Consider the following 14,998-nt stretch of genomic DNA (forward strand, 5'->3'; position numbering starts at 1 on the left):
GGCACAACCTCGAGAGTCTTCTTGGGTGAGCTCCTCATATGAAGAATTTACCCACGTAATTCTTCTAATTGCCTTTCTGATAATCATATGAAGAATTATTGCAAGACTGTAGAGATGCAAGACGTAGAATCTTGTAAGACATAGAAGATGTAAGATGTAGAATCTGTCACAGGTCCTAGACACTTTGTGTTTACCTGCAGTGGCCCACTACCTGTACCTTTCTGTAAATCTGTAAACCCTTTACTCTGCAAAATGGTCAGGAGAGTTCAGCTGCTCATACCATTCCTGATGTAGCCAGATTGGATTATCAACTGGTATTCTTGGAAACCAGGCCTCCTGGTTGACAGACAGTGTGTATTACTTATATTAAAAGAATTTGTTTACCCTTCTGTATTTGTAATTATGCTATCTAAGATAGAAAAGAAATAAAAAGAGGAAGATTCATCAGAACTTGTTAAATTTGGAAACCAAATTTACAAATAAAGGAATTTTCCAAGAGTGGTGGATGCAGACAAGATCAGAATCAGTTCTCAGAGAAAACATTACTTTGTGGGGGGTGGGGGTGGGGAAGAAATAACAAGAGTGCTACCAAAGTTTCAGGAAAAATCAATAGTAAAAGCAGCACCATAACATAGCTTCATAAAAATTTAAAACCATAAGAGAGAAGAAAGAATTCTTCAAGTTTCCAAGCAGAAAAGAAGTAGGTCATTTTCAAGGAACAAACTATCAAAGTGGCTGCGACTTTTTCCATTGCAGTGAGCAATCCAAGATGAAAGATGGTGACATCTTCTAGGTAAAGGACAACTGCTACTCAGGAAAAGTGGACCACGTTGTGCCTTTGGTATGGGACCATGTGTATGGAGAAATATGGAAAGACAGCCTCAAATCTTAGAAAATGTGGCAGGCAAGATGCTTTTGAAAACATTGCTCAAGGTTGCAATATACAGTAAGCAAGGCTAAAAACGAGAGAAAGCATTCTGGGTAACAACCAGAGGAGAACCCTTCGATAATTGTTGATACCCACCATTGTAAGAAAGTGAGGATAGCTGTGTGTGCCTTTCGATAATTGTTGATACCCACCATTGTAAGAACTGACGATAGCTGTGTGTGCTTTTTGGCACCAGATTCAGGCCTTGAAGACATACAAGATATAAAAGGAAGATCAAAGAAAAAATTGAGAAATGTCAAATTTAATTGCAAACGAGATATTAAATGTAGGAATTAAGAGACACAAACGTTCATCCGGGTCCTTCCTGCTGACTTGAGCAAAGGCTTGGTAGTGCCACCAATACTGATTCCTGTTTGCTATCCTGACTCTACTGAACTGGACTGCTGCTATATCTATGAAGTGTTTATGAGTGAACTGAGCTTCCACTGCCAACCTGTGAACTGAACTGCTGATTTTCTGACATCAGAGACAGAATTTACTCCAAAGAACCATTTCTAAACAGGTCGACTTCCCCCATATCCTTTTTTTCCCACTACCTCTGGTGGGTGGTGGGCTACATGGGAGATTAAAATGTTTAAGAACTATCATTAAAAATAGAATTTGAAAATAATTTAAATTTACAGGCATAATTTGAAAGGATTAGGAGGTGTGCCCTTGGAGGAAGTATTGCTGGGGTGGGCTTTGAGGTTTCAAAATCCGGAGCCAGTCCCAGAGTCTCACTCTACCAAGAGTGTGCAGTTCTAGATGTAGAACTCTCAGCTGTGCCACCTGCATCTCCATGGTAATGTCCCAACTTTCGTTTCTGACTTTTTTAACTGGTTTGTTTGTTTGTTTGTTTTGAGACAGTCTTGGATACTGGCCTTGAGCTCCTCATTCTCCTGCCTCTGTCTCAGGAGTGCAACATCATCCATAACTCTTTTAGTTTGTATCTGAACATTTCTCTCTCTCTCTCTCTCATATTACTTTAGCTAAGGGGTTTTGTGTTTTGTTTTCTTGTTCGAAAATCAAATTCTACACTTTATTATTCTTTGTATCCTAAAGCCTCTGTTTTGTTTATTTTTCTCATTCTTTATTTTTCTTCCTTTACTGGTTTTGGGTCTTATTTTTGTTTCTTTTTCTAGTTTCTTGAGATATGACGTTAATGAATTTGATGTCTTCCTGATTTTCCCTATCTGGCTGTATAGCTGCTATTGACTCTCCTTCACACTGCCCTTGCTGTGTTCCCATTTCTGCTCCAGGAAATATTAAATATCCTTTTTAATTTCTTCACTGACCCATTGGTCATTCAAACTGTACTGCTTAATTTCCATGGTTTGCAACATTTCTTCAATTACTAATTGCTAGTTTTAGTCCATTGTGATCAGAAAAATTACTTACATAATTTAAATTTTCTGAAAATTTAAGACTTGTTCTATAGCTCAACATATAGATTCATCCTGAAGAATGTTCCATGTGCATTTGAGACTTATTTTAGATGTAATGAGTTTAATTGTTTGAGACAGAATATTGCCTAGTCTGGCCTCAAATTCATGCCCTCCTGCCTCTGCCTCCTGAGTTCTGGTATTACAGTTGTGCACCATTAGCCTGGCTTTGGGAGTTGTAGATCAAATTAGAGACTTTGTGGACAGTTCCAGAGGAATGACATTCAAAACTGACCATTGGTCTGCACGCTCACATGCATACAGGCAAGATGTAAAGGCACAGAAAACAGAAAGAAAAAACAGACACATGGCAATAAATCAAACCAATAGGCTGGTCTGCAGCAAGACAAAAGAAACAACCAACAGATTGGAAAAAATGCCTACAGAATGGGGGACACATCTACAATGTATTCATATGACAGGGGATTGATACCAGAATATGTAAAACTTGATAAAAAAAAAAAAGAACCAAATAACCCAACTTAAGAGTGGTAAAATTACCTGAAGAGGTGGTTTTCAAAGGAGGAGATACAGATGTTAAACAAGTATTAGAAAGCATGGTTGGGCCGGGTGGTAGATGCCTTTAATCCCAGCATTTGGGAGGCAGAGGCAGGTGGATCTCTGAGTTCGAGGCCAGCCTGGCCTACAAAGTGAGTTCCAGGACAGCCAGGGCTAAACAGAGAAACCCTGTCTCGAAAAAAAAAAAAAAAAGCAAGCAAGCAAGCATGGTTGGCATCTAATAAGAGGGAAATGCAAATCTAATCCACAATAATGTATCTCATTCCTGTTAGAGAGATAAGTGACAGGTGCTGTTGGAGGTATAGAGAGGGGAGCTCCTAGAGATTTAGTGGAAATCTAAATGGAAAACTGTAAGGAGAATCCTAGAACACACAACAAAAGAGTAAAAAACCAACCAACCAAGCAAACAAAAAGACTAAGTGATCCAGCTATCCCATTTCTGAATATGTAGCCAAAGAAAGTCAGCATATGAAAGAGACTCAGGCCTTATTTATCAGTTCTTGATCTTAGAGCATGAGCCATTGGAGTTCTGTTTAGGAAATTTTCCCCTGTGCCAATGAGTTCAAGGCTCTTTCCCACTTTCTCTTCTATTATATTCTGTGCATCTGGTTTTATGTTGAGGTCCTTGATCCACTTGGACTTGAGCTTTGTACAAGGTGACAAATATGGGTCTATTTTCATTCTTCTACATACAGACAGACAGTTAGACCAGTACCATTTACTGAAGATGCTTTCTTTTTTCCATTGTATATCTTTAGCATCTTTGTCAAAGATCAAGTGACGGTACGTGTGTGGTTTTATTTCTGGGTCTTCAATTCTATTCCATTGATCAACATGTCTGTCTCTGTACCAATACCATGCATTTTTTTTATCACTATTGTTCTGTAGTAAAGCTTGATGTCAGGGATGGTGATTCCCCCAGCTGTTCTTTTATTGTTAAGAATTGTTTTCACTATTCTGTTGTTGTTTTGTTTTTTGTTTGTTTGTTTGTTTTTTGCCTTTCCAGATGAATTTGAGAATTGCTCTTTCTGAGCCTTTGAAGAATTATGTTGGGATTTTGATGGGGATTGCATTGAATCTGTAGATTGCCTTAGGTAGGATGGCCATTTTTACTATGTTAATTCTGCCAATCCATGACCATGGGAGATTTCTCCATTTTCTGAGATCTTCTTCGATTTCTTTCTTGAGAGACTTGAAGTTATTGTTAAGCAGGTCTTTCACTTGTTTGGTTAGAGTTACCCCAAGATATTTTATACTATTTGTGGCTATTGTGAAGGGAATTGTTTCCCTAATTTCTTTCTCAGCCTGTTTATCCTTTGTATAAAGGAAGGGTACTGATTTATTTGAGTTAATTTTATATCTGACCACTTTGCTGAAGTTGTTTATCATCTGGAGAAGTTCCTGAGAGTAGGGAGAGAGAATTTATAGAGCCCACCTCCAGCAGGAAGACAGGACATCAAGTGAGGGATGGGGTTGCCATCCCATAGTCACAACTCTGACCTATAATTGTTTCTGTCTGAAAGAATTACAGGGATGGAAATGGAGAGGGGCCTGAGGAAAAGAAGGTCCAGCAACAGGCCCAAAGTAGGATCCAGCTCACGGGGAGGTCCCAAGGCCTCACACTATTACTGAGGCTATGAAAAGGTCACAAAAAAGGATCTATCATGACTACTCTCTGAAAGATCCAACAAGCAGCTGAAAGAGTCAGATGCAGATATTTGCACCCAATTAATGGACAGAAGCAGCTGACCCCTGTTGTTGAATTAGGGAAGGCTGAAAGAAGCTGAGGAGAAGGGTGATTCTGTAAGAGGACCTGCAGTCTTAATTAATCTGGACCCCCAAGATCTTTCAAACACTGGACTACCAAACAGCATACACCAGCTGATATGAGGCCCCCAACACACATACAGTAGAGGACTTCCAGGTCTGTGTTTATTCAGAGATGATGCACCTAGCCCTAAAGAGACCAGAGGCCCCAGGGAGTTTAGGGGTCAGGTGGTGTGGGGGTTGGGGGCATCCATGTGGAGACAGGGTGGGGTGGGGAGGAGAGGAGGTATGGGATGTGGAACAGTCGAAGGGTGGATGGGGAGGGGTGGGGGATGAAATATGGAGTGTAAAAAATGAATTACAAATAAAATAAAATTAAAAAGAAACGAAAGAGACTTTGCTCTCCTGTGTTTATCAAAGCATCATTCACAACAGTAAAGATAAGTATTCAGTCAAGGTGTCTATTGATAAATGAGTATATAAAGAAGATGCTCTATCTGTGTGCAGTGGCATACCAGTCACACCAAAACCATTGCTTGCAGCAATGTGGATGGACCAAAGCTCGCAGTGCTAAGTGAGACAAGCCAGTTGAAATATGTTGTGATTTTTTTCTCATATGAACAATCTAAGAAGCCTGAGCTCACAGAAGCAAAACAGTAATTACCAAAGGTGAGGAATGGTCAGGAAGTGCAAGGGAGGTTAACAGACATAGAACATCCAGACAGCAGGAATATGTTCTGGTGTTCTAGGTGGGTGAATACAATAACATTATTATGTCACCTATTAAAAATAGCTGGAAAAGGTTTTTTTTAAATGCTCTCATTCCAAAGATATAATAAATACTCAGAGTGATGAATAACCTAAATCTCCTGTGTTGATCAATATATTGTGTATAAATGTACAGAAACATCACACTGCACCTCAGAACATTATATAATTAGTAACTCTCAAAAAGAATACATAATTACCTTGCATAAAAATGGCATTTATTTTTACAAAATACATTTGTCATTCCAGGTGAATGCTTGAAAGTAGGTCTTCTAAACTGGGCAGTGTAGCATAGCACACATCTGTTATCTCAGCACGCAGGAGCCTAAGACAGAAGGAATGCAAGCTTGGGGCCAGCCTGGGCTATACAGCAAGACTCCGGTGGGAGGGAGAGGAGAAGGGGGTTTCATCTCGCATCTTTATATCTCAGCATATTGGAAGTTTAAAACCCCTAAGTAAGTAGAGGAGACTAGACTTCAGGCGAACACAAGTTATCTTAAAGGAGGCATGACGTCAGGAAGCACACATTAACTGATTAGAGACTGTGGTGGTTTATATCGATTGTCAACTTCACAGTTCCACAAGTGCCTGGAAGAAAAGCTCTGGGAATGGCCGAGCACCTTTCTAACTGAAGTGGCTAGTGCTATCCGAATTCCAGGGGCTGGGGTCCTGGACCGAATAAAAAGGAGAAAGAGAGCTGAGCATGAGGACGGTGAGTCTTCCTTTCCTAACTGTGGACACAGTGTGACCAGCTAGCCTCCTGCTCCTGCTGCTGTGCCTTCCCCACCGGGAAACAATATATCCCTTCGAACTGAAAGCCAAAGTAAGCCCTCCCTTCCTCATGCTTCTTTTGTCTGGTGTTTGATCTCAGCAACAAGGCAAGCAACTAACATAGACGTTCAGGAATAGGTTTTATTTTGCCCCAGAGAATGTCAAAGAGGAGATAAAACTTCTAGTGTGTGACCAGGTCTTACGCGCGTTCTCGCGACCGGCCAGGAAGAACGCAACAAACCGGAATCTTCTGCGGCAAAAGCTTTATTGCTTACATCTTCAGGAGCAAGAGAGCAAGAGAGCAAGAGCTTTATTGCTTACATCTTCAGGAGCCAGAGAGCAAGAGAGAGAATGGCGAAACCCCGTCCCTTTTAAGGAGAATTATCCTCCGCCTAGGACGTGTCACTCCCTGATTGGCTGCAGCCCATCGGCCGAGTTGTCACGGGGAAGGCAGAGCACATGGAGTGGAGAACTACCCTTGGCACATGCGCAGATTATTTGTTTACCACTTAGAACACAGGATGTCAGCGCCATCTTGCAACGGCGAATGTGGGGGCGGCTCCCCACAACCAGGGTTCCTCTCCTGAGCACTGGTGCTGCACACTGGGTGGTGAGAAAGGAAGGTCTCGCAGCCTGTGTGGAGCCATTCTGCAATGTCTCTTCTCACAGCAGGCAAAGGACTATCTGCAGGACCCTTGCTTCTGTGCCATGTTCTACCCCATTTCCCACATTTTAATAAAATCTTGGGTGGATCCAGTAGTTTTCCTGGACATTTTCAGTTACTATTGAATAGTTGTACTTCCTAGGTACTAACAATTTTGGTCCCAGTTCAGATTGAAAAGAAATATCTCAAACGATATATCCTGATTACTCTCTCCCCTCCTTCAATCCTTTCCAGATCCTCCCCACCTCTCCACCCACCAAGCTCAATGTCCCTACATTCTCTCTCTTTAAAAGTCAACAAAAACCCAACCTAAACAATAACAACAACAAAAAATTCTCTCACTCACACAAAAGCCCACACAAGCACAAAAAAGGAAACCAAGATATATAAGTAAAAGATCAATAAAAAACAAAAAAAATGCAGTTAAAGCAACAGAGAAATAAAAGCTCTACAAAAAATACCATTGAGCTCATTTTGTGTTGACCAATTACTCCTTGGCATGAGGCCTAGCTTGAAGTGTGGCTAATAGACCCAGTGAGACTCCTTTGGGGAAGACTAATTTTCCATTTCCAAACAGATGCAGGCTTCAGATAGAATCTTGGGTAGGGGTGGGAGCCCATGTCTATGTGACCCCTCTTAGTGCTGGGAGCCCATATTTCTTGAACCTATGCAGGCCCCGTGCATACAGCCACAGTTTCTATGAGTTCATATGAGTTTTTGTTATGTCTGGAGAATGCTGTTTTCTTGTGGTCCTCTGTTCCCTCTGGCTCTCACAGTCTGCCACCTCTTCCACATTGCTCCCCAAGGCCTGAGGAAGGAGTTGGCAAAAACATCTCATTGAGGACAGAGTGTTTCAAATTCTCTAACTCTCTGCACATTGCCAGGCTGAGGGTCTCCATGGTGGCTCCCATTTACTGTTCCAGGAAGCTTCTTTGGTGATAGCTGAGGAAGGTACGATCTGTAGATATAACAGAATGTCATATAGGCCATTTTACTGCCATGTTCTTTTAGCATAATGATTAACACTTGGTCTTCCCCTAGACTCATGGCCTATCTACTCTCAGGTTCTTGGCCACCTGAGCAGTTTCAGGCATGGGTCCCATCTCATGGAGTGGGGCTTAAATCCAACTAGAGATACTCCAACAACATTTGTGCCATGGCTGCACCAGTGTATCATGCAGGCAGATGACCACTGTGGATTACAGGTTTAAGGCTGGATTGATCATTACCTTTCTCCTCTGGTAGCATGCAGAGAACCTTCCAGTTCTTGAATACCAGTCAGTAGGACTGAAGGTTCTAGTTAGGCCTCAGTTCAACTTCTCTATATTCAATGGGCTATATGTGTTGTCTTTGTGATAGAGCCCTGCTTTTCTATCAGGCTCTGGAGCAGTAGCCTTGCTAATAGCCTGGATTGTTTGAAGTTTCCATGGCTAAAGAGTCAATTAGATATAACCCAGTCCTGGCACAGGAGTCTCACTTAGTGGCAAAAGTTATCTACTTGGATCACTGCCTCCCTCAGTTGTTCAGAGACTTTAGAATTCCTTCATGTGTGTATATATTTTAATATGCTTTAATAGAAGTGGGTTTCCATATGACCCTTCAAATGTCTTAGTGCTACTTGTCCCTCTCTGTATTCCCTCTCTTACCCCCCCATTCCTCTCCCTCCTTATTTAACCTTCCCTTTCCAAGATCCCTGCTTCTTTATAATTATATATTCTATTTATTTGGGAGATACTTCCTTTCCCTCAATTTCTTACTCTTTCCTTAACCTCTATGGTTATAGAGAGTATAGCAATCCGTCTTGATTGTAAGATGTCCTGTGAAAATGGTGACTCAGAGGCAATGACTGGTCTAACTTGAAGCCTAAGCCATGAGAGAGTCCATGCCTGATACTCTCTGGATGGCCAGGATCTATCAATAGGACAAACGACAGCCCATAGAATAGGAAAATATTTTTGCCAACTCTGCATCCAGTAGAGAGCTAATATCCAAAATATATAAAGAACTCAGGAAACTAGACAATTTAAAAAGGGGTACAGATCTAAACAGACAGTTCTCAATGGAAGAGTCTCAAATGGCAGAGAAACACATAAAGAAATGTTCAGCATCTTTAGTCATCAGAGAAATGCAAATCAAAATCTACTTTGAGATTCCATCTTAACACCTGTTAGAATGACTAAGATCAAAAACACAAATGAGATTCCATGCTAGCGAAGATGTGGAGCAAGGGAAAAACTCCTCCATTGCTGGTGGGGAAAATGCAAACTTGAACAGCCACTATGAAAATCAATATGGCAGCTTCTCAGAAAATAGGGAATCAAACTACCTCAACACCCTGCTATCTTTTGGACATATAACCAAAAGATGATCCATCTTACCCACAAGGACACTTGCTCAACTCTGTTCATAGTGGCTTTATTCATAATAGCCAGAAATTGGAAATGATCTAGATGTCCTTCAACCAAAGAATGGATAAAGAAAATATAAAAAATATAAATATATTATATTTACATAGAGTTTACTCAGCTTTTAGGGGGAAGATGACATAATGAAATTTGCAGGCAAATGGATGAAACTAGAAAAAAAAAATAATCCCGAGTGAGGTAATCCAGACCCAGAAAGACTAACATGATACATACTCATTTAAAGTGGATATTGGCTCTTATGTAAAAAACAATCACACTACAATCCACAGGCCCAAGGAAGTTAAATAAAGAGAAGTCTAGGAGCGGATGCATAGATCTCCCGGGGAAGGGGAAATCAGATAGATTTTGTGGGTGGGTCTCGGGCAGGTAGGGTTGGGAACAGAAGCGATCAGGTCGGAGAGGGAGGAACTGAGGAAGAGAATATGAAGAGAGATGCCAGGTATAGGTTGGCATTTAGGGGACTATGTAGAATCCCAGTAGGGTGGAAACTTTCTCTTTTTTTGGAAACTATGAGAATGACCCTAATGGGAAACCCTAGTAATGGAGGATATGGAGCCCCAACTGACCATCTTCTAAGGCCATAAAATCTATGACCCACAACCTCTAATGTCTGTAAGATATGCTGGGTTATTTATTGGTAGCTCAGAGCTTGTGGGAGTGGCCAACTAATGACTGGTCTAACCTGAGGCCCACACCACAAGAGGGAGACTGTGCCCAAAATTGCCTGGATGGACAGGCTGTAGAGGCTGGGGGCCTCAGAGACCCAGGGTAGAATGAAACATGACTGACCCTGCTCCCCCAAAGTCAATGAAAAGATTCCTAATGATATTCTGCTATGTTTAGATTGGTGCCTAAGCCAACCATTATTAGAGAGGCTTCCTCTAGCAGCTGATGGAACAGATACAGAGACCCACAGCCAAACATTAGGTGGAACTTGGAGGACCCTGTAGTGGTGAATAGTTAATCTGCTCTGAGCTCTTACCTGGTGATCAATTGAGCTTCTAGCCACCTGCCAGAGTTCTCTGAATTCGTGAATCACACACACACACACACACACACACACACACACCATCTTAATTTTGATATGCCTTGACTAGCTCAATGGTTGGGCACTTCCAAACCTTCTGGCAGCTAGCACACATTCCCCTCTGGTATTCCTTAGTTAACACTTTCTAAAGCTATATTTTATCTTTGGTGCCCCAGACCCAGGCAGGGGACTGGCCCCTATGTCCTCTTCCCATTGTACCTACATTGTTGGATGATTTCTCTCCTGCAGCTCTTAAATCTGATCTCTCTACTTCTGCATCATGGCTATTCTTTTCCTTCTCTCCTCTGCATTTCTGCCTTGAAATCCTAAAAGTCCTGCCTCTTTCACCCTGCCCAGCCATTGGCCATTGGTTCTTTATTGATTAATCAAAAACCAATTGGGGATAGGGACCCCTATCATCTGGACATGCAAATTCCTATGTGATTTGGGGAGCTGAATTAAAACAAAGCATTAGAACCAATCCCCAATGGAACCCCGCAGAAGAATGAAAGAAAGGATTGCCAAGCCACAGGGGTTGAGGGCACTATGAGAACAGAGTCCACAGAATCAACTAAGTAGGATTTATAGGAGTTCACAGGCACTAAAGAAGCAACCACGAAACTGCAATAGGTCCTCTGTACACATACTGTGGTTGTTTAGCTTAGGGTTTTTGTTGACCCCCTAATAGTGGGAGAGGGGCTGTCTCTGACTCTTCTGCCTGCTCATGGGACCCTTTTCCCCCTACTATTGCCTCATCCATTCTTGATATGAGGGCTTGTGCCTAGTCTTACTGCATCTTGTTATGCCATGTTTAGCTGATATCCATGGGAAGCCTACCATTTTCTGAAAGGAAATGGAGGAACAGTCGATCTGGGGGTAAGGGGAGGAGAGCACAAAAAGGAGGGGAGAGGAGGCTGCAGTCAGGATATATTGTATGAGAGAAGAATACATTTAAAAAAAAATCTTATCAATTTTAAAAAGAAAGAAAGAAAGAAAGAGAGAGAGAAAGAGAGAAAGAAAGAAAGAAAGAAAGAAAGAGAGAAAGAAAGAAAGAAAGAAAGAAAGAAAGAAAGAAAGAAAGAAAGAAAGAAAGAAAGAAAGAAAGAAAGAAAATGTTTCCATAAGATCAAGTTGCAGGTTGGGCTGGAGAGATGGCTCAGCCGTTAAAGGCTAGGCTCACAACCAAAAATATAAGATCAGGTTGCAGGAAAGTCTGCAGGGCATTTTAAAAACTGGTGAATGATGGGGGAGGGCCCAACCTGCTGTGGGTGATGCCATCCTGGATTGGTCCTAGGTTCTACGAGAAAGCGATCTGAGCAAGTCATGGGGAACAAGCCGGTAAGGAGCACCCCTTCATTGCCTCTGCCTCTGCTCCTGCCTCCAGTTTCCTGCCTTGTTTGAGTTCCTGTCCTGACTTCCTTCAATGATGAATGATGATAAGGAAGTGTCAGCCAAATAAACCCTTCCTCCCCAACTTGCTTTTTGGTCCCAGTGTTTGACCTCAGCAAGAGAGATCATAACCAATACAAATGGCATAGCTGGATCTAGATGTGGATCTATTCCCAGCTTCCTCAGAAACCACCACACTGATTTCCATAGTGGCTGTTCAAGTTTGTACTCCCACAAACAGTGCATAAATGGCCCCTTTCCTCACATCCTCATCAGCATAGGCTGTCCTTTATTTAACTGATCTTGGCCATTCTGACTGGTAAGATGAAATTTCAAAATAGTTTTGAGTTACATTTTCCCCAACATCCTAAGGATGTTGAACATTAAGTATTTCTCAGTCATTTATGTTTCTTCTCTTGAGAATTCTGTTTAGTTTTGTACCCCATTTTTTTCAATTGAGCAATTTGTTTTCTTGATGACTTTGTTTAGTTCTTTATACGTTTTAGATAATAACCCTTGGATATGCAGTTGGTAAAGGACTTTCCCCATTCTGTAGGCTGCTGTTTTGTCTGAGTGATGGTATCTTTGCCATACAGAAGATTTTCAGTTTTATAAGGCACTGTTTATTGACTGTTGTTCCTAATGCCTGCACTGTTGGTGTCCTGCCCAGAAAGTGCCAGAGAACTGAAAACTATTCCCCACTTTCTCATCTATTAGATTCAGGATATCTGGCCTTACATTGATGTCCTCGATCCATTTGGAGTTGAGTGTTGGACAGGGTGGTAAATATGGATCTATTTGCATTCTTTACACGCAGACAGTTTGATAAGCACCATATGTTGAAGATCCTGGGGTTTTCTCCCACTGTATATTTTTAAATTCTTTGTCAAAAATCAGCTGTCCGCAGATGTTTGGACCAACATTTGGATATTCAATTTGATGTCATCACTTAGTGTGTCTGTTTTTAGCTGTTTTCATTACTATAGCTCTATAGTACAGCTTAAAATGGGAGATGGTGAGACCTCCAGCAGTTCTTTTATTGTTCAGAATGGTGTTGGCTGTCATAGGTGTTTTGTGTTTCCACAAGAATCTGAAAACCCTTCTTTCGGTTTCTGTGAACAACTTCATCAGAACTGTGATGGGGTTTGCCTTGGATCTGTAGGTTGCTTTAGGTAGATGGCCATTTTTACTATATTAATCCTACCAATCCATGAGCATGAGAGATCTTTCCATCTTCTGATAACTTCTTCAATTTTTTCTTTAAAGACATTTTTATCATACAAGTCTTTCACTTGCTTGGTTAGAGTTATCACAATATACTTTAAAAACAAAAGATTGTGAAAGGTATAATTCCCCTGATTTATTTTTCAGTCTGTTTACGATTTGTTTATAGTAGGACTGCTGATTGTTATGCATTAATTGTGTATTAATTCATGCTATTTTGCTGAAGTGTTTATCAGCTGTAGAAGTTTCCTGGTGGAGTTCTTAGGATCTTCTTTTAAATTTAACTTTCCTTGATTCTCTGTGAATTTCACATAATGTACCCCAATCTCACTCCACTCATCTCCCCATCCTCTCGTACCTGCCCTCTGCCCTTGCAACCTCCCCCACCAAAAGAAAAAAAAATCTCATCGTCTTCACTTGCAAATGTTCATTACAATGAGTCATTGGTCCGGTTCAAGGCCTCTGGCTTCTGCAACACCGTTAATATTGAAATCTCACTCACGCTCTTCTTGGATATCCCGTTGTTGCCCTGTGTCATGGAGATCCTACAGCTTTGGATTTGTAAGATGAGCCCCTTTATGTATAGCTCCAGCAGTTTACCAATGGGGTAGATGTTGAGGTGGGCCAACTCAAAAGCCCAGGATCTAGCCCTGTGGTACCTGAACTGGTCAGCCTAGCAGCTCTCCCACACCCATACCACCTGGGTGAGTTCTCTAGACTGCCCTAGCTCACCCAGTGCCATAACTGGCAAGGGACAAAGCCATCTATCTCTTCTGCTCTCACATCCTGGGGGTCAGCTCGCTCATCCCCACACCATCAGGACCAGCTCCATTGTGCTGCTCAGGTGAGGTGCAGGGCCTGCTCTTCCAAATGCTAAAGTGGGTGGGGGACAGGGACAGCTCTCTTACCTGCCATAGGTGGCAAGGGAGGAGGGGAGGGCAACTCTCCCTCACCCATGTTACCATACCACAGACAAGTGACAGAGCTAGCTTTTCCACACTAATGCCCTCTGGGCTGGCTCACCTGTGTCCACACCACCAGGTTCAGTTCTACTGTGCTGCCCAGGAGAGGTGCAGGGCCCACTCCCCTGAATGTTATAGCAACTGAGGGGCAGAGACAACTCTCCCACCCCCTTTACCCCAGGGCCAGCTCTCTCCTGCTTGCTGCAGATGGCAAAGGGGCTATGGAGAAAAAGGCATCTCTCCTTCACCCATGCCACCACACAGCAGACAAGTGGCAGGGCTAGCTCTCCTTCACAGGGGCTGGTATACCCCACTCCACAACCAGGGCCAACTCTACTATGCTACCCTTCTTAGGATCTTTTATGTATAACATCACGTCATCTGCAAATAAAGATATTCTGACTTCTTTCCTTCCAATTTGTTCTCCCCTGTTCTCCAGTTGTTTTATTGCTCTAACATCGGCTTCAAGTACTGTATTGAATAGATATGGAGAAAGTAGACAACCTTGTCTTGTTCCTACTTTTAAAGGAAATGCTTTGAGTTTCTCTCTATTTAGATTGATATTGACTGTGAGTTTGACGTAAAATTTGCCTTTGTTACGTTGCTGAGGTATGACCCTTGCATCCCTAGTCTCTCTATGACTTTTATTGTGAAAAAATTTTGTCAGAAGCCTTTTCTGCATCTAATGAGAATATCATGTGGCTTTTGTCTTTCAGGTTTTTTTGGTGTGGTGGATTACATTTATTGATTTGTATATAGTGAACTATCCCTGCATCTCTGGAATGAAGCCTTTATCATGGTGGATAGTCTTTTTTTTTTTTAATGTGTTCTTGGATTTGGTTGATATTTTATTGAGAATTTTTGCTATGTTTGCAAGAAAAATTGGTTCATAATTTTCTATGTTGGACATTTGTGTGGTGTGTGGTTTAGGTATTAAGGTAATTATGGCCTCATAAAAAAGAGTTAGACAATGTTCCTTCAGTTTCTGTTTTACAGAATAATTTGAGGAGTATTAGTGCTTATTCTCCTTTGAAAATCTTATAGAATTCTGTACTGAATCTATCTGATCCATCTGGCCCTGAGCTTTTTTTGTTGCTGTTGTTGTTGGGAG

Source organism: Mus musculus, chromosome 14 (assembly GCF_000001635.26).
Source record: "Mus musculus strain C57BL/6J chromosome 14, GRCm38.p6 C57BL/6J".
NCBI classification, from domain to species: domain Eukaryota; kingdom Metazoa; phylum Chordata; class Mammalia; order Rodentia; family Muridae; genus Mus; species Mus musculus.